Source organism: Phocoena phocoena, chromosome 3, assembly GCF_963924675.1.
Source record: "Phocoena phocoena chromosome 3, mPhoPho1.1, whole genome shotgun sequence".
NCBI classification, from domain to species: Eukaryota; Metazoa; Chordata; class Mammalia; order Artiodactyla; family Phocoenidae; genus Phocoena; species Phocoena phocoena.
In genome coordinates this window covers 170,810,572-170,831,489 of record NC_089221.1, presented here as the reverse complement: position 1 = coordinate 170,831,489, position 20,918 = coordinate 170,810,572, and the positions used below count along the sequence as shown (strand labels likewise).

General features: G+C 45.3%; 1 pseudogene; it reads left to right on the top strand.

Moving 5' to 3' along the window:
* The first annotated feature begins 467 nt into the window (after nt 1-467).
* LOC136120452 (zinc finger protein 77-like) overlaps nt 468-20,918 on the top strand; it is a 45,484-nt pseudogene continuing 25,033 nt past the window's right edge.

The following is a 20,918-nucleotide window of genomic DNA, read 5'->3' as shown; positions in this document are numbered from 1 at the left end:
CAAACTTAATTAAGCTTTTATTGCTTTTCTTTTTCAATCAGTTAAAATAGGAGTTCAATTGCTTTCGGGATATCACAGCCTTTTCATATTTCAAAATTATTTAGCAACACTCAAAAACAGATCTAAAAAACATTTCCTTGCAGTGTAAAATGCACACCTGAGAACTGTGGCGTCTCACACCTGTGGATATGCTGAGACCAGTCCTGTTCGGCGGCTGGGGCCTCAGGGTCCGACTTCACATGGGGTAAAGTTACTTGGCAGATCGCTTGAGTTGCTGATCTCAAGCCCCAGAGGCGGGGGAGGGGACGAAGGGCGGGGCTTTCCCGTGTCAAAGGTCACACTTCAAAACCTTACGTGAACCTGCCTTTCATGTGGTGATGTAACTGCGAGTCTGTTCTTAAAGGGAATATTTCCACGGTGACCTCGGCCCTTGCCGTGTCCCACCTTTTCTCATCTTCACTCCGGATATGGAGCGATCCGCGGGGAAACTGAGTCTGGACTTCCAGGTGCAGGAGGAGGACACAGGCGACCCGCCCAGCTGTGGACAGATGCCACAGGGTGCGCCGCGCCCAGAGCCCGTTCTGCACTGAGCCCAAGTCCCAGGCGGGCGGATCAGACACGCGTGTGCCTGTGGCCTGTCAAGTAGGAGCAGGGGCGGGGTCTGGTTGAACTGTCCAATCAGCGGCGACTGGGCGGGGTCTGGACAAAGCAATCTGGCCCGAATGGGATCAGGAGGCTGTCCGTCAGGGCAGGGGCGGGGCACAGATTACTATCCAATCAGAGCCCGGGCACCGGAGAGTCGTCCAATGAGGACGCGCGGCGGGCGCGTTCCCAGCCCGCGGAAGTTTTTCTCAGCAGCCCCGCCCCTTGTACGAACCCGCTTGGCCTCAGGTGATCCGGGACCGTCGCTCTCACGTGCCCAGGTCGCAAGGCCGCAGTGAGGACGCTTCAGAGAACCCGGAAGCAGTCGGAGATGGTGAGTGCGCGGCCCGGGTCCCGAACTTGGAAGAGGCTGCATAGAATAGACCGGAGCCTATCGAAAGCGGCGGCGGGCCAGGATCTCCCCACGTCCCACCGGCCCCGGGATCCTGACCCGAGTCTTCCCCTCGGCCTCGGGGTGGGGACCCGGCGTCCTGTCCCGTGTCGAGACCCGAGTCTCCCCCTCGGCCGCGGGGTGGGGACCCGGCGTGTTGTCCTCAGGTCCGGACTTGAGTTTCAGCCCTCAGCCGCTGGTTGTGGTCCAGCCTTCTTGACTGACCCCTCGGCTGAGTGGGGGTCCGAGGCAGGAAAGGATGGTCAGGCGCTGTGGGATATCCGCCCTGGACCTGACACATCAAGTCAAGTCTAGAGATGGTGAAGGAGACGGCAAATACTGCAAATACTGTTGCGATAGGGCCGAGGTTCAGATCCCAGAGATGTGCCAGCGTCTCCAACCGCACAGAAAAGGGCTTTTCTGTGTGAGTAGGGAAGTTGGGCGAGTGAGGGCGATGCGTGGACTGCAGGACCAGCGAGGCTGGACTGGACAGGGTCCTCTGGGTGGGCCCATTCTCTTAAGCTGACCAGGGACTTGTTCTGAACCTCATTGTTCCCTGGGTGCTACCCAAAGTTCAGGGGCTTGTGGGGGTGAGCCTGATGATGTGGGGGAAGAAATGAGATGCGGAGAAGCTGGCAAGGCCAGATATGGGGGGAGGGTATCAAGGGAGAACCCACGAGGCCCGCCCCTTCCTTGCACGCAGTGACATCGCAGAGTGTCTTTGTGCTTAAACAAAGGGCACCGATCCAGGGACTCCTCTGGCCGTCAATTGGTTAAGACTGCGCTTCCACTGCAGGGGAATGGGTTCTATCCCTGCTCGGGGATCTCAATCTGGCATGCCCCACCGCCAAAAAAAAAAAAAAAAAAAAGACACCGATCCACAGTGACCTTGCCCACTGGACGGACCCCTGACTCAAGAGGTCCCCAGGCCCTCCTGTCGCATGTAGAAAATCTGTATTTAGGCTGCAAAGAACAAAGAACTTTGTTTGGGGGTCTTAAGAATCGCAATTTGGGAGACATGTTTGTATAAAAACGTGCCACCACCTCTAACCCACTGCCAAGGGCTTCTCTCTTCTTTGTGAGGACTTGAGAGCAAGGCTCTTTGTCAGGTCCGGGCCCCCTGTGGTCAGTGCATTCTAGACCCAGGTCTGCAGGGGCTTGTTCTGCAGCTCAGTGTTGCTCAGGGTCGGGGTGCGGGGGGCTGAGGAGGGACCCAAAGTCAGGGGCCTCTGGGGGAGAAGTCTGAGCAAAGTTTGGGTAAGAAATGGCTGTTGACCTTAAAAATGAGTCAGTTATTTACCAGCAAAAAAAATTTTCTTTTCTTTGGCGAACGGCAAAGAATTGTAACTCAGGTAGACAAGGTATAGCAAAAGCCACAGACAAGTCCAATAAACTTATTTATCTCCCAGTGGGCAGCCCCTGGGGTGACAGCTGTTCTGGTCTTTTTGGTATTCTTTGCCTCTTTACCTCTGTCCTTCATCACCGAGCAGTGTTTTATTTGATCTTGCTTCTGCTGAATTTGCGATAAGTGAATATGAGCAGTGCTACACCAGTGACATCACATGGAAGGCTTCTGTGTGGCTGTCAGTCGCAGTCTGTTTCACACGTGCTGCAGTCAGAGGAAAGGGGTCCCCCGGTTAACTCCTCCATCCAGTCCTTTTGGATTTTGCTCATGGTTGTCCCATGTTAATTTATTTATTTATCATTTTTTTAAATTTAGAAATTTTTTGTTTTGGCCTGCGAGGCTCTTCGATGTGGCACGCAGGCTTCTCTAGTTGTGGTGCGCAGGCTTAATTGCCCCCAGGCATGTGGGATCTTACTTTGGGATCTTAGTTCCCCCACCAGGGATCAAACCCTGGTCCCCTGCATTGGAAGGCGGATTCTTAACCCCTGCGCCACCTGGGAAGTCCCGTCTCATGTTAATTTCTGATCTGTCACCAATGCTGTTACACTCCTTTTTGTCTCCTGGGTCAAATGTATCACAAATTTTTTACTCTTGGGCAAAAATTGCCAGGTTGTAGATTATGGATGTTTTTAAAATACTAGGAAATGTGGATGTTGGGCTGGAGTCGAGTGTTTATTCCACGCCCTTTCCAGCACTTGGAGAATCCACCTAATGTTTTAGTAATAAACTCTTTTAAAAAATTAAGGGGGGCTTCCCTGGTGGCGCAGTGGTTGAGAGTCTGCCTGCTGATGCAGAGGACGCAGGTTCGTGCCCCGGTCCGGGAAGATCCCACATGTCGCGGAGTGGCTGGGCCCGTGAGCCATGGCCGTTGAGCCTGCGCGTCCGGAGCCTGTGCTCCGCAATGGGAGAGGCCACAACAGTGAGAGGCCCGCGTACCGCAAAAAAAAAAAAAAAATAAAATAAATAAATAATAAATAAATAAAAATTAAGGTACGTACAAGGTTTTAGTCACAATGCTCTTGCACACTTAGTAGACTACCGTATAGTGTGAACATGACTTTATGCACCAGGAAACAAAAAAATTTGTGTAACTCCCTTAATTTCGATATTCACTTTATCTGGGTGGTCTGGAGTAAAAACTGATGTCTCTGAGGTCTGCCTGTATTTTTCTCCTGATAAAACCACATCATTGATCTTCTATTAATGATTTTAAAAAATCAAGCATGCACTACTGATCACCATTAGAGAGCTTTCTATATCTGTTATTACCAAGAGCTCAGGATGAGAATGCAATTCACATTGTCTTTTATGTGCCCAAGTTCTATTGTTTTTGTTTGTTTCTTTGTTTGTTTTTATTCTGCTCATTATCTTTAATTTTAAAAAAAATCTTTGTTGGAGTATAGTTGATTTACAATGTTATGTTAGTTTCAGGTGTACAGCAAAGTGAATCAGTTATACATATACATATATGCATCCTTAAAAAATTTTTTTTTTATAAATTTATTTATTTATTTTTGGCTGTGCTGGGTCTTTGTTGCTGCGCACAGGCTTTTGCAAGTTGCGGCGAGTAGGGGCTACTCTTTGTTGCGGTGCGTGGGCTTCTCATTGCAGCAGCTCCAGTAGTTGTGTCATGTGGGCTCAGTAGTTGTGGTTCACGGGCTCTAGAGCGCAGGCTCAGTAGTTGTGGTGCACGGGCTTAGTTGCTCCGCGGCATGTGGGATCTTCACGGACCAGGGATCGGACCCGTGTCCCCTGCATTGGAAGGCGGATTCTTAAGCACTGCACCACCAGGGAAATCCCTGTCTATTAGCTTTCATGTTAGTGTTTGCTTTTGCCTCTCTCAAGTAGATAGATACCTAGGTTGAAATTGATGACTCAGTGTTCATCATTTTGAGGAACTACCAGACTGTCTTCCAAAGTGGCTTCACCATCTTACCTTCCCTCCAGCACTGGGTGAGGGTTCCAAGTTCCTCATGTCCTCGCCAGCACTTGTTTCTCTGTCTTTATATCCATCTTGGTGGGTGTAAAGACATGTCTGCTTGTAGCTTTGATTGGCATTTCCCTGATGAGTAACGTCCAGCATCTTTTAATGAGCTTATTGATTGGTCAGTTGTATTCATTCTTTTTTTAATTAAAATTGTTTTAAAATAAATATATTTATTTTATTTATTTTTGGCTGCGTTGGGTCTTTGTTGCTGTGTGCGGTCTTTCTCTAGTTGCGGCGAGCGGGGGCTACTCTTTTTTGCGGTGGGAGGGCTTCTCATTGCAGGGGCTTTTCTTGTGTCGGAGCACGGGCCTTAGAGTACAGGCTCAGTAGTTGTGGTGCACGGGCTTGTTGCTCCAAGGCATGTGGGATCTTCCGGGACCAGGGCTGGAACCCGTGTCCCCTGCATTGGCAGGTGGATTCTTAACCACTTCGCCACCAGAGGAGTCCCTAAAAATGTATTTAAAATACAAGTTTCTTATCAGGTGTGTGATTAGCAAACCCCAGTCGCAGACTCAGGCGAGGCAGCCTTGCCTTCTTTGTAGCTGATGTATTTGGAATTTTTTATAATTTAGATTGTCAGACTATATTTTGGATTAAAATTCTAATTTATAAAAATAATTGCGTGCTTTGTATTTCAGGGGTCTGATGTCATCCATATTGTCCTAAAGATAATAACTAGGTGTTTTTTTCTCTCTGCTTAAGTCTCCTTTGGCCCTATTGCCGTCAGATCCTTCTGCGACTCTTCTTCATGGAGCATTTTCCTCCATTTCTGGGCACATGATTATCTGAGAGGCTCTGCTGGCTCGACAGATCCCTCAGGAAACAGGCCTCCTCTTACCCCCCAGCTGTCCCAGGCCCTGGGCCCTGGCCTGCGTCTGTGCCCTCGGTGTCCACCTCATCCTGGCAGGGGGTCGTGTCTGCCTCTGTTGGATATGAGGGGACTGGCCCAGGCTTTTACATGCTTTTCAGTCCAGGCGAGAGTTCTTCAGATGCATCGGCCCTGGAAAATCAGTGTTCACGACCTCCTGACAGTCTGCTCCTGTTCTAGGAGTTTCAAGGAAATAACTTTTGACCAAACCAAGTATTCATTTCCTTCTTATCTGAATGATGATTTTATTTTCAGTCTTTACCACCTCAGGTTCTGCTCTCTCACTGAAAACAGTTTTTTTAAAAAATTGAAGTATAGTTGATTTACAATATTGTGTTACTTTTAGGGATAGAGCAAAGTGATTTGGTCATGCATGTATATATATATATATTTTTTCAGATCTTTTTTCATTATAGATTATTAAAAGATTTGAATATAGTTCCCTGTGGTATATAGTAAATCCTTGTTTATCTATTTTTTAAAACACATTTACTTTTTAAAATTTATTTATTTTTTGTGGCCATGCCGCATGGCACGTGGGAACTTAGTTCCCCGACCAGGGATTGAACCCATACTCCCTGCAGTGGAAGCGTGGAGTCTTAACCACTGGACCACCAGGGAAATCCCTGTTTATCTATTTTATATTTGGTAAAAAAACAGTTCTTTTTCATTACGTGTGCATGAGTGTTTATCAAATATTGCTTTTGCTTCAGTTTCCAGCACTTACCATCACTGAGTAAAATGCATTTGATTGACTTGTGTGTGTTCATTTCCCACAGGAGTGTAGCTCAGGAGTCCTAGGAATTGAGTCCAGTTCCCCACTGTTAGCCTCCCCATCCTCCCACACATGGGGGTGAAGAGGGAGCCTTGCTGACACGGAACCTGTGGCTGTTTCAGGACTCGGTGGTCTTTGAGGACGTGGCTGTGAACTTCACCGCAGAGGAGTGGGCTTTGCTGGACCTGGCTCAGAGGAAGCTCTACAGAGACGTGATGCTGGAGACCTTCAGGAACCTGGCCTCCGTGGGTGAGGACGGCTTCCTCCCTGTACTTGGTCTTTAGGGAACAAATATTTCTTAACAATTGTCCTTTCTTATAAGGGACAAGGATGGGAATATGTTGGAGAAAAGACAGACACAGTCCAAGCTTTCATGAAACCTACTTAGGGTCAGGTAGCTTTTCCATGAAAACAAAGTTGACTGTATTGATTGACTCTTTGTTACTCTTGATCAGAATCCCGAGGCTCCCTAATTGTGTAAATGTGAACGTGGTCTCCAGTGTCACTTTGGGGCAACGAGAGCAGCGTTTCGGCTTTCATCCTGTGAAAGTTACACTGTGATCAGTACACATTTGACCTGATAATCTTGCTGCAGTGAAACACAAACTCACCCATCCTCAATGACATGAGGACCAGAGAAGCGGCTCATCTGATGGACGGCTTGTGGTCCTCCATCCTCCCCCTGAGGAGCTTTTCTCCACAAGCAGGACAGCAGCCACGCACCGTCTGATCTCCTAGTGGCAGCTGGGTCAGTGGAGATAGGCTTCCTCTAGGGCCTCTGTGCCTGCGATCACCAGGAGGGCACACCTCTTGGGAGGAGCAGGTTCTGGATCAGGGAGAGATATTTGGACATAACTGTTAGAAACATGCCTCTGTCTTTGAGAAGGCGATGTTTGTCATTAACCTGGCTTCCCTGTTGGACTTTTCATCCATCTTTGCCCACTTGGGAAGTCTTTCTGTAGCACCTTTTACAAAGAGAGCATTTGGGAATGTGCATTTCACCCAGTTCCTTCCTACTTTACTTCTCTGATAATATTGGTCTCAATATCAGTCTCCATCTTTCTCTCTCTCTCTTTTTTTTTTAAAGAAGCAACATTTTATTATTTTTTAATTCTTTTGGCCACGCCTTGCAGCCTACGGGAACTTAGTTCTCCAACCAGGGATCAAACCTGTGCCCCCTACAATAGAATTGCAGAGTCTTAACCACTGGACTGGCAGGGAATTCCCCAATCTCTGTCTCTTTTGAAGTATTTCTTAATGATCAGGCTGCCACTTTGACTCAGTTTCCCTACCATGGTGGAAGTTCCAAATAGCCAAGGTCCTCATAAGGTTTTCTTGGCTTGAGTGTTAAATTAGGTGTAGACCCAGTTCCAACGTGTTGTCGGCATGTGTTAAGGCACCACACACCAACAATTTTTGGACACCAGCAGGGCATCATAGAATTCAGGTCAATGCTCAGATTATCTACCCAGCAATAGCCACAGATCCCGTGGCTGAAGGATTCAGTCCTACAAGACTCACCTCCACCCCCGCCATCTTCACACCCCACGTCACATGTGGATCACAAGGCCAGGCTGTTGCCAGTGCTTCTGACCAACCAGCTAACATTGGAGATTCCAGTGACCTCCTTTTAGACGTCAGACTCCATACGTAAGCCCAGGTTGTTAACCTTGACTTCTGACCGACTGGCTGTGAATGAGAGCTTTCCATCGCCCCATCCTCCAGTCCAGTTATTTTGCTAACCACACTCACAGGACTCAGGGGAACATTTTACTTACTTTACTGCCACTTAAATGTAAACAGATATCACTGAAGAATAGCCAGATGGAAGAGATTCATAGGGGAAGCTATGTCAGGAGGGCATGGAGTTTCCATGCCCTGTCCAGGTGCCACTCTCCCTGCATCTCCATGTGTTCTCCAACCCAGAAGCTCTCTGAACCCCCCTTTTATTGTGTGGAGGCTTCATTCCCTAGGCATGATTGATGGAATCACTCTCCATGGGCAAGTGATTCAACCTACAGCCTCTCTGCCTTCCCCATTGCTGGTGCTGTGTCCAGGGGTGTGAGTGGGACTGAAAGTTCCACCCTTTAATCACATGGTGTCTCCATTTGCAACCAGCCCCCATCCTGTGGTGCTTTCCAAGAGTCACCTTCATGAATATAAATACAGTTGTGATGGAAAGGGCTTGTTATGAGTAACAAAACACTCATTTCACCCTTCTGACCCTGAAGCATTTTCAGGAACTGAGGACAGGAGACCAAATATTATTCCACTGCTTTTATTGCTCAGGAAATTCCAAGAGTTTTGGGATGCTTGAGCAGGAAACTGTGGATGAGGACCTGATCTATCTGAGAAATATATGTCATTCATTGGAATGACCAAAAATATATGTATGTATTTTCTTTTTCTTTTTCTTTTTTTGCAGTATACGGGCCTCTCACTGTTGTGGTTTCTCCCGTTGTGGAGCACAGGCTCTGGACGCACAGGCTCAGCAGCCATGGCTCACGCACCCAGCCGCTCTGCGGCATGTGGGATCTTCCCGGACCGGGGCATGAACCCGTGTCCCCTGCATTGGCAGGCGGACTCTCAACCACTGCGCCACCAGGGAAGCCCATGTATGTATTTCTTATAAACCACAATGTTGCACATGACCATCCTTCCTTATAAATTTAGTTTTACATTTTTGAATCAGTCTGTGGAAAGACATCTACATATGGTCTCTTTTCTTTCCTTTTCCCCACCTTTTCTTCCCCAAGGATTTAGTTATGCTACCAATTGTTGCAGGCTCTTGCCCTCAAGTTAAAACCAGTGGATCAAGTTCTCAGTGGGATATTTTAGAGAATGTACTATGCAGTGAAGAGAAAATAGTAAGATTCAGAAGAAATGATTCCTAGTCTGTTTTTGGAGAAAACTGGGCATTTCATAACATGCATGATCAGCATGTAACCCAGGAGAGGCGTTTGAGGTGAGTGGCACTCCCACGGGGGTGGCGGTGAGGCGGGTGTCATCAGAGTGTTAGACTCACTTGAAATTGAATAGAAACCTAGTTAAACAATTGTGTATTCAAAGTATTTTCACAAGACAGTACTTTCATAAATATGATGTTGATATTAAGCATCTGAAACATAATTCAGTAGGAAGCAATAGTCAGGAAACCTCATCTGGAAAACAGTGAAAGTTACGGTTCTATTTGAGCCCTCAGCTAGAGTATTAAATTTGTTGCACTTTGTAACAGTTGAAGAGCATTCTGGAAACATGCCAATGGCAAACACTTAGTCGACACAAATACTAACAATCATCGGTAAATCATTAATTAGTAAATTACTGATAAGTATTAATCCCTAATAGTGTGCTTCCCATTTTGAACAGAAGTCATTTGGTGGAGAGTCTCTGTGAAGGTAAAAAAGATCATCAATGTGGAGAAACCCTGAACCAGATTACAAATCTTACTGTGCATAAGGGTTATTGCACTGCAGTTCAGCCCTATAAATGCACTAAGTGTGGAAAAACCTTCAGGGATTGTTCTTTCCAGAGGAATCAGCAAAGATCTCACCCTGGACACAAACCTTATCCATGTGAAGGATGTGGGCAAGCCTGCAGCTCTGTCTCCTGCCTAAATCCTCCTGGGGAAACAGACATTGTAGAGAAACGTGATAAACATCAGGATGCTGGGAGAGCATCTAAGAGGTACATGAAGAGTGACAGTAGTAAACAGTCTTTAGAGCGTAAGAAATCTGGAAAAGCTCTCACTTGCCTGCCATCTGTTCAGTGACGTAAGAGAGGTCATTATGGACAGAAATCCACGTGTGTGAAGTATGTGGGAAATCCTTCAGTTATTCCCAGATTGCATGGCATGTGAGAACTCACACTGGAGAGAAACCCTATGAATGTAAAGAATGTGGGAAAGCTTTCACTTGCAGCACACAGTTTCAAGAACATGTGAGAATGCACACTGGAGAGAAACCCTATGAACATAAGCAGTGTGGGAAAGCCTTCCCATATTGCAAATCCCTGCAAGGACACATGGGAATGCACACTAGAGAGAAGCCTTCTCACGTGTGTAATGAATGTGGAAAAGCCTTCCATTGTCCCAGGTACATTAGAAGGCACATAAAAAGACACAGTGGAATAAAACCCTATGAATGTACAGAATGTGGGAAAGCGTTCATTAGTCCCTCATCCCTTCGAGAACATATGAGGACACACAGTGGAGTGAAGCCCTATCAGTGTCAGCATTGTGGAAAAGTCTTCAGGCTTCAGAGATCTCTGCAAGGACACGTGATTACCCGCAGTGATGAGAAACCCCATCAGTGTTAGCAGTGTGGGAAAGCCTTCAAATATCCCATATCTCTGAAAGGACACATGAAAACACACAGTGAAAAGAAACTGTGAATGTCAGCAGCGTGAAAAAGCCTACTGTTATCTCGTATCCCTGCAAAAACACATGAAGACACACACCGTGGGAAAACTTGAATCCAAGAATAGTGGGAAAGCCATAATTCTGTCTTAAAAATTAGAAGTGGGAGCAAAAGTGTCAAGAAATTTTTTTTTTACACCACATGGCTTGTGGGATCTTAGTTCCTCAACCAGGGATCGAACCCAGACTCCCTGCAGTGGAAGCATGGAGTCCTAAGCACTGGACCACCAGGGAGTTGCTGAGCAATCTTATGAATGGAAAAAATTTTGGAAAAATTTTTTTCCTTTGTAAGTGTCTTATCCTTAATACTGATCTCAGTACATTAATTTGTACTTCATGTTGCTGATCTGAACATGTAATAAGTATCCCTCCATGTTCGTCTCTACCACTTACATTTTGTTATCTCTGAGTTTATATCATTGTACAATCATATAAAACTTGTCTCATTTCCATTAGAATGTCTTTGATACCAGGGGTGCTAAGTGGCTTTTGGTTTGTGATTTTTTTTTTATGTGCAACTTGTGATTTCTTTCATTTTTGATGAACAGATTTTTGATTCTTACTTTCCATTATGTTCCTAATATGTGATCATGATATGAGGCTGGCATTAATTAAATATTTTTACTTGTCCACTGCTAAGAGATACTGGAATCTCCTGAATCAATATTTACCCTCTCCTTGAGTCTTCATTACTGAAAGGTGTGTCTTCCAAGTTGTTTGTTGCTAGCAGATACCGTATATGTGTTCCTCCCAGAAATTAGTAATTGTGGAAGGTCATGGAAGATGACAGGCTTATCTGATTATGTTCATAATCTGACCTCTGTTCATGTCCATGATCTTGGTTGCAAATTGAACACAATAGATTGAGTTAAGAAGAGTGACCTGAGGGACTTCCCTGGCGGTCCAGTGGTTAAGACTCCGAGCTTCCAATGCAGGGGGTGCGGGTTCGGTCCCTGGTCGGGGAACTAGGATCCCACATGCTGTGTGGCCACCCCCCACCAAAAAAAAAGTAAAAAAAAAAAAAAAAAAAGAGCGACCTGGTGGTGTGAAGATGAAAGCTCCTATCCAGATTGTTCTACTGAACTATGTTGTCATCTTGGGTAAGGTGGGAAACTATATCCAGAGTCCTTCTGTTAGTGATTCTGAGTTAAAGTTCTTGAGAAGAGGAAGATGCATGAGGTCTGGATCGCAGGAATGAGGAAGCCATGATTCTTTTTTTAAATTTTATTATTGTTTTGGCCAAAAAGTTCGTTCGGTTTTAAGTAAAAATAGAAAGTATCACATTTTTCATTTTCACCAAGAATTTTATTGAACAATGTATTCACTAACTGAACGAACTTTTTGGCCAAACCAATATCATTATCTTTATTTTTTTGGCTGCACCACTTGACATGCAGGATCTTAGTTCCCTGACCAAGGATTGAACGCTTGCCCTCTTCAGTGGAAGCATGGAGTCTTAACCACTGGACCGCCAGGGAAGTCCCCAAGGAAACCATGATTCTCGAGCCTTCTGTACCAGCAGGAGACAGAGATGCATGGCAGCCTACTGGCCCTGAGTTTTAGCACAGTTTTCTGACTTCTGGCTCTGCCCATATGGAAGAGCTCCAACTACACATATATTTGATGAGCAGTGAGAGTCCCCATAAAGCCTTGCCTGAATTTCTCATCTGGCTTCATTTCAATTTCTATTGATTAGAGAGTCCAAGGACCCAGGTCAATAACCATACTGGCAGAAAAACAGACACATACATAAATGGAACAGAATAGAGAGCTCAGAAATAAATACAATGTAAGGTCAATTAATGTAGGAGAAAAGATGCAAGAATATACAATGGGGAAAAGACAGCCTCTTCAATAAATAGTGTTGGGAAAACTGGCACCTACATGTAAAAGAATCAAACGACTTTTTTCTCACGATATATATATATATATATATATATACACACACACACACATATACATACATATGCACACACACACATATATGTAAAGGCTTTGTACAACTCAATATGAACAAAAAAAAAACCCACTTAAAAAATGTGCACAAGATCTAAATAGACATTTTTCCAAAGAAGACATACAGATGGCCAACAGACACATGAAAAGCTGCTCAACATCGCTAATCAGGGAGATGCACATCATAACCACAGTGAGATAACACCTGTCAATGACACCTGTCAGAATGGCTATTATCAAAAAGACCACCAATAACAAGTGTTGTGAAGCATTTGGAGAAAAGTGTAACCTAGAGCACTGTTGCTAGGAATATCAATGGCTGCAGCCATTATGGAAAACAACATGGAGTTTCTTAAAATAAAAATAGAACTACTGTACGATCCAGCAATCCCACTTCTGGGTATTTTTTTAAGAAAACAAAAACTAATTCAAAAATACATATGCACCCCTATGTTCATTGCAGCATTATTTACAGTGGCCAAGGTACAGAGGCAACCTAAATGTCTCAACAGAAGCGTGGATTGTAGGGCGCGGCTGGATAGCCATTACGCATGCACTAAGTATGCCGCTAGGGCGTATGCACCTAATATGCTAATCAGGTTTTGAAGCAGTGGCCTATCCAAAGTCCGGCTTGCGAAATGCGATAACCATACGGACGAATCAGGGACTTAAACGAGTCCTTAAGCCCTTATATAAGCAGACAGGCTCGAGCGTACGGGGTCTTCCTTCCATCCGCCCGAAACCAAGCTGTACTCCAATAAAGTGTGATGCGAGAAGAATCTAGCGTGTGGTGATTCGTCATTCTGCTGGTCAGAAGCGGCTCGCCGCAAGTGGTGCCGAAACCCGGGAACCTGCGCGCCCCGCATGGAGGACCGATTCAGAACTCGACACACGGAGTGAACCGCCGTTAAGTAGTCCAGTTTAGGATCAAGATCCGATTTGGGTCCCGACAAGGTTAACAAGAGTCGTGGAAGATAATCCCAAGAACGATGTGGAGCGCTCAAGGAGTGACACTGGGCTGGATACTGTTGATGAGCTTCCCCCTGCTCAAGGCGGAGATCAAGACGTTTTGGGGAATTAGCCGAACTTGGCCAGTCCCCATCCCCGTTCATTCTCAAAGTACCGTTCTCCCAGTATTGTATTCCACTAGCTGTGAGATGAATACGGCTTGTGCTAGGCCACTAAGCACAGATTGGATGCTCTGAATAAGAGCAAGCAGATTGGAGAATTCCTAAAGGGAAATTGGTCCCGCGAGGCGGAGAAGATGATATTTAAGCAGAAGTTGAATATCCTGCAGCTGAATGCAACCAGAGTGGATCTAGTGACTCTTGGAGAATTTACCGCATGGCTAGCTAGAGCATTTTCCTTTTTTAAGGAATGGGTGGGTGTGGGACTGTTCGCAGCCTGCTGTTTGTTTGGGATAGTGTTGTGTCTCTGGTTGGTCTGTCGTATTCGCATTCGAACCCGGCGAGATAGGATAATGCTCACTCAGGCGCTTGTGGCCATCAGTGAAGGCGAGTCCCCCGCAGCCTGGCTCTCCACCCTAAAAAACATATGATCGCCCTTGCACAGAGGGGCCTTGCCGCCATTGCACCTCTATAGGGGATCGGCCCTAGGGGCTGCCTCTGCACGGAGAGGTCTCGTTACCATTGCACCTCCATGAGGAGCCCATGCCACGTGAAGACAGCCCTTGCACCCTGCAGTTCGATTGCGAGCATTGCACGCAGGAGGGTGTCTGCGAATGCAAGCGGAAACTACCGGTACACCGTGTACATACCCCGGTATGAGCACTGGTACAGGTCAATGTCCGCTGCAATGGTCGAAAAGAAAAAAGGGGGAGATGTAGGGCGCGGCCGGATAGCCATTACGCATGCACTAAGTATGCCGCTAGGGCGTATGCACCTAATATGCTAATCAGGTTTTGAAGCAGTGGCCTATCCAAAGTCCGGCTTGCGAAATGCGATAACCATACGGACGAATCAGGGACTTACACGAGTCCTTAAGCCCTTATATAAGCAGACAGGCTCGAGCGTACGGGGTCTTCCTTCCATCCGCCCGAAACCAAGCTGTACTCCAATAAAGTGTGATGCGAGAAGAATCTAGCGTGTGGTGATTCGTCATTCTGCTGGTCAGAAGCGGCTCGCCGCAGTGGATAAAGAAGACAGTGCATGTATGTACAATGGAATAGTACTCAGCCATAGAAAAGAATGAAATTTTAGCATTTGGGACAACATATATGGCACTAGAGGGTATTCTAAGTGAAATAACTCAGGCAGAGAAAGGCAAATGCTGTGTGGTTTCACTCACGTGGAATGAAGAAAACAAAACATGGAGAGTCATGACAAAACAGAAATAGACTCACAGATACAGAGAAACAAGTGGTCGTCAGAATGGAGGGTAGTAAGGAAAATGAGTGAAATAGGTGAGGGAGATGAAACAAACTTCCAGTCCTTTTAAAGTCAGTCAGTCACAGGGATGTAATATACAGCATTTATAGAGTCAGTCATATTGTATGGTGGGAATTCCCTGGCAGTCCAGTGGTCAAGACTCCGCACTTTCACTGCTGAGGGCCTGAGTTCTATCCCTAGTTGGGGAACTAAGATTCTGCAAGCCATGTGGTGTGGGTCATGGGAAAAAAAAGAGTGAAGATTTCTTCCCTGAACAAATTAATGCAATTTTTTAAAAAAGTGTGATATTGGTGGCTGTGAGCAGGGTGGGGCTTCTGACAGGGCACCAACCCAAGTGGGATGTCACATGTACATTGTCTGGTTTGTGATGTCATGGATGCTTATATCATAATATTTCTGTCAAATGTATACTTTTTGCATTTTTCTTCATGTGTGTTTTAGTAAAATACTATGATGTCAATTAATATAACTCACCACAGTAGCACCATAACCCATATTAAAAAAAAACACTATCAAGTTTTCTCAATAGATGTGGAAAAACATTTTATACTAGTCAACATTTCTGAATGACTAATTTCTTAATAATTTATGATGAAGGCAAATTGTAATTATAAGGGAATAGTCTTAGTTCAGGCATACAAAAATGGGGTCAGGCAGCCATCGAGGATCTGGTCTTGGATAGGTCCCTCCTCCACTGTTAACTTGAACTTTCTTTGAACATGACCAGACCCAAGAACACGACCAGTTTTATTCAGAACACAATCCACCAATCTGAGACCTTATGTTCTCAAGGTCCCCCTTTGGAACTATGTAACAATTTCAGACCCCAACACATCCTTGCTTAACAAGCACCCTTCTTGCCAGATCTAATTATAAATTTTGACAAACAACTTATGTAAAGTGTGGCCTTGCAGTTTTGCCTTTATAAGCTTCCTCCATTTTGTAGTCAGGCAAGATCCAATTCAAGTGCTTCTTTTTTTTTCTTTAATATTTATTTATTTGGGTGTGCTGCGTCTTAGTTGCGGCTCACTGGGTCCTTAGTTGTGGCATGCATGTGGCATCTAGTTCCCTGAACAGGGATCAAACCCGAGCCCCCAGCATGGGGAATGCAGAGGCTTTTAAAATAAATAAATAAATGTTTATTTATTTATGGCTGCGTTGGGTCTTCATTGCTACACGTGGGCCTTCTCTAGTTGCGGCGAGCAGGGGTTACTCTTCGTTGGGGTGCGCAGGCTTCTCATGGCGGTAGCTTGTTGTGGAGCATGGCCTCTAGGTACATGGGCTTCAGTAGTTGTGGCACACGGGCTCAGTAGTTGTAGCTCGTGGGCTCTAGAGCGCAGGCTCAGTAGTTGTGGCACACAGGCTTAGTTGCTCTGCAGCATGTAGGATCTTCCCAGACTAGGGCTCGAACCCGTGTCCCCTGCATTGGCAGGTGTATGCTTAACCATTGCGCCACCAGGGAAGTCCCTCAAGCACTTCTTGAATCTGCATCTCCCAGGCTGCCGTCCTAACAAATCCCAAATCAATGCCTCTGTATTTCAATCAGGCCTCTGTTTCTGAAATATTGATTAGTAAGGAATAGATGAGAACTGTCAATTGGCAAAAGGTCACTTGTCTAATAAAATTATACACAAACCAAGAATACCCATAGTCCTGCCCCCATCAGCAGTCTACTGGATATCCTAGCTGGTGCCATGAGAAATAGGTACAAGAATTATAAAGCAAGAAAAAAGTATCTTATCTTGTTTCATAGCTGAAACAATTGTGTATATAGAACCTCAAGAGTATATAAGGGAACCATAGGAAAAAAGACAATTAACAGGTTTTCTGGATGCAAACTCAATATAAAAATAAACGTCATGAGCTTCCCTGGTGGTGCAGTGGTTAAGAATCTACCTGCCGATGCAAGGGACACGGGTTCGAGCCCTGGCCCAGGAAGATACCACATGCCGCGGAGCAACTAAGCCCTTGTACCACAATTACTGAGCCTGAGCTCTAAAGCATGTGAGTCACAACTACTGAGCCCACGTGCCACAACTTCTGAAGCCCGCATGCCTAGAGCCCGTGCTCCGCAACAAGAGAAGGCACCGCAACGAGAAGCCCGCGCACCACAATGAAGAGTAGCCCCCGCTCACCGCAACTAGAGAAAGCCTGTGCAGCAACAAAGACCCAACACAGACAAAAAAAAAAAAAGTCATTACATTTCTAATCACTATAGAAAAGAGGTTGAGGATTTAATTTAAAAGATAATGTGTCGGGCTTCACTGGTGGCGCAGTGGTTGAGAGTACGCCTGCCGATGCAGGGGACACGGGTTTGTGCCCCGGTCCGGGAAGATCCCACATGCCGCGGAGTGGCTGGGCCCGTGAGCCATGGCTGCTGAGCCGGCACGTCCGGAGCCTGTGCTCCGCAACGGGAGAGGCCACAACAGTGAGAGGCCCGTGTACCGCAAAAAAAAAAAAAAAAAAGATAATGTGTCCAAAAGTAGAAATGACAGTCATGTCAAAATAAGTCTAATGAAAGATTGAACCTAATGTAAAATATGTAGGATTATGTTGAATGACATCAAACCAAATAAATGGAAAGATAAAGCATGTTCTAAGAAAGGAGAGAGCAGTATCACTGTGATGTCAATTCTTCACAAATACCTATAGTGTCCTCATAAAATCCCTTTTTTCTACAGTGTTTCTTAGAACTTCACAAATCTCACTTCTAAGCTTTACAAATAAGAACAAATGTTTAGTAGTAGCAGTGTTTTTCTAAACAACGTTGGGGGGTGGTTAGCTTAAAATGATCAAGGATTAAAAACTTACATTGGTAGCTTAATTATGAAAATATGAAAGTAAAGTATGTTCCCATAGGAATGGATGATTACCATTTAAAAGAGTGAAAATTGGCAGAAGACCTAAATAGACATTTCTCCAAAAAAGATATACAGACTGCCAACAAACACATGAAAGAATGCTCAACATTATTAATCATTAGATAAATGCAAATCAAAACTACAATGAGATATCATCTCACACTGGTCAGAATGGCCATCATCAAAAAATCTAGAAACAATAAATGCTGGAGAGGGTGTGGAGAAAAGGGAACCCTCTTGCACTGCTGGTGGGAATGTGAATTGATACAGCCACTATGGAGAACAGTATGGAGGTTCCTTAAAAAACTACAAATAGAACTACCATATGACCCAGCAATCCCACTATTGGGCATATACCCTGAGAAAACCACAATTCAAAAAGTCATGTACCAAAATGTTCATTGCAGCTCTATTTACAATAGCTAGAAGATGGAAACAACCTAAGTGTCCATCATCGGATGAATGGATGAATGGATAAAGAAGATGTGGCACATATATACAATGGAATATTACTCAGCCATAAAAAGAAACGAAATTGAGTTATTTCTAGTGAGGTGGATGGACCTAGAGTCCGTCATACAGAGTGAAGTAAGTCAGAAAGACTAATACCGTATGCTAACACATATATGGAATCTAAGAAAAAAAAAATGTCATGAAGAACCTAGGGGTAAGACAGGAATAAAGACACAGACCTACCAGAGAATAGACGAGGATATGGGGAGGGAGAAGGGTAAGCTGTGACAAAGTGAGAGAGTGGCATGGACATATATACACTACCAAACGTAAAATAGATAGCTAGTGGGAAGCAGCCGCATAACACAGGGAAATCAGCTTGGTGCTTTGTGACCACCTAGAGGGGTGGGATAGGGAGGGTGGGAGGGAGGGAGACGCAAAAGGGAAGAGATATGGAAACATATGTATATGTATAACTGATTCACTTTTGTTATAAAGCAGAAACTAACACACCATTGTAAAGCAATTATACTCCAATAAAGATGTAAAAAAAAAAAAGAGTGATATACCTTAAACTTTACTGGCTTTCACATTAAAAATTTACCTAGGGACACCTGCTTTACCAGGAGCTTCTTTCCAGTTCCAGGAGTTGAAAGTGTCTGCTGAGAATCCCATCCCCACCCCACGGGCTATCCTGAGTAACCCAGTGAATGAAGGAAACACAGGGATAAATCTATGAACTTGGATTTCATAATGATTTCTTAATATGACACCAAAGGCACAAGCAACACAAGAAAAAATAAAGTGGACATCATCAAATTAAAATCTCTTGTGCATCAAAGGATACTGGAAAGACATCCCTACAGAATAGAAGAACATATTTGCAAATCATAAATGTGATAAGGTTTTATTGTCCAGAGAACATTAAAAAGCCTAACATGTCAATCACAAAAATGCAAACAACTCAATTAAAAAACGGGCCAAGGGCTTCCCTGGTGGCGCAGTGGTTGAGAGTCCGCCTGCCGATGCAGGGGACACGGGTTTGTGCCCCGGTCCGGGAGGTTCCCACATGCCGCAGAGCAGCTAGGCCCGTGAGCCATGGCCGCTGAGCCCGCGCGTCCGGAGCCTGTGCTCTGCAACGGGAGAGGCCACAACAGTGAGAGGCCCGCGTACCACAAAAAACAAAAAAAAACCAAAAAAACAAAAACACAAAAAACGGGCCAAGGAGGTAAACAGACATTTATCCAAGGATAACATACTAATAGCCAATAAGGACATGAAAATATTCATCACTAATCATCAGGGAAATGCAAGTCAAAACCACAATGAGATAATCACTTTGCAACCACCAGGACGGGTAGAATCAAAAAATCAGAAAAGAAATGTCAAGGATATGGAGAAATTAGAACCCTGTACACTGCTGGGGGGAATGTAAAATGGTACAGCCACTACAGGTAAGATGTTGGTAGTTCCTCAGAAAGTTAAACATAGAATTAGCCTATGACCCAACTATTCCACTCCTGTCTTTACTGAAAGAGATGCTCAAATACGTGTACATGAATACTGGTTGCAGTACTATTTAAAATAGCTAAAAGGTGAAACATTCCAAATGTCCATCAGTGGATGAATGGATAAAGTGTAACCTGTACATAAGATGAGAATAATAGTCACAAAAAGGAAGGAAGCTCTGACACATGCTGCAACGTGGATGAACCTTGAAAACATGCTGAGGAAAAAAACAGGCAGAAAAGGCCAATATTGTATGATTTATATATACATATAAGATCCAGAATAGGCAAATCTAGAGTCAGAAAACATTTTAGTGGTGACTAAATGGAGGTAGGAGGTAGAGTTATCATGGCTATTACTGCTTTTAATTCTTTTTCAATGGCGATATAACTCACATACCATAACGTTCACTTTTTTTTTTTTTTTTTTTTTTTTTGCGGTACGCGGGCCTCTCACTGTTGTGGCCTCTCCCGTTGTGGAGCACAGGCTCCGGACGCGCAGGCTCAGCGGCCATAGCTAACGGGCCCAGTCGCTCTGCGGCATGTGGGATCCTCCCAGACCGGGGCACGAACCCGTGTCCCCCGCATTGGCAGGCCGACTCTCAACGACTGCGCCACCAGGGAAGCCCCGTTCACTCTTTTAAGTGTAAAACTCACTGTTTTTTGTATGTCGCTCACCTGTGCAACCATCACTCTATAATCTGAAAAAGGAAATAATAGTTTTTAACGTTTCAAATGTCACATGGGCTGACTAAAGCCTGATCTGACATAAATTTCCTTGTAGTGTAAAATGCACACCTGAGGTCTGTGGCCTCTCACACCTGTGGCTGTGCTAAGACCAGTCCTGCACGTAGTCTGGGGACTGGGGGTCCGAATTCCCACGGGGCAAAGGTCCCCGGCTGAGGGCTGCTGACCTCTAGCCCAAGAGATGGGGAAGGGGATGGAAGGCGGGCCCTCCCCGTGTCAAAGGTCACCTGTGGGACGGAACCTGACCCTTCGTTGCACGCGGTGACGTCACTGAGTCTTTGTTCTTAAAGGGCACAGACCCAGGATGACCTCGCATCGGGCCGACCCCTGACCCCGAAGGTCACCATAACAGGACCCCCTGCCCTGTCCCATTCTCGTCCTTCCAGTCCCCGCTCCGGACAAGGGGCGCTCCGCAAAGAAACTGAGTCAGGACATCCAGGTCCAGCAGGAGGACTACTAGGGGCCGCCGAGTGGCGGGCGGACGACGAGTCAGCCTTGCC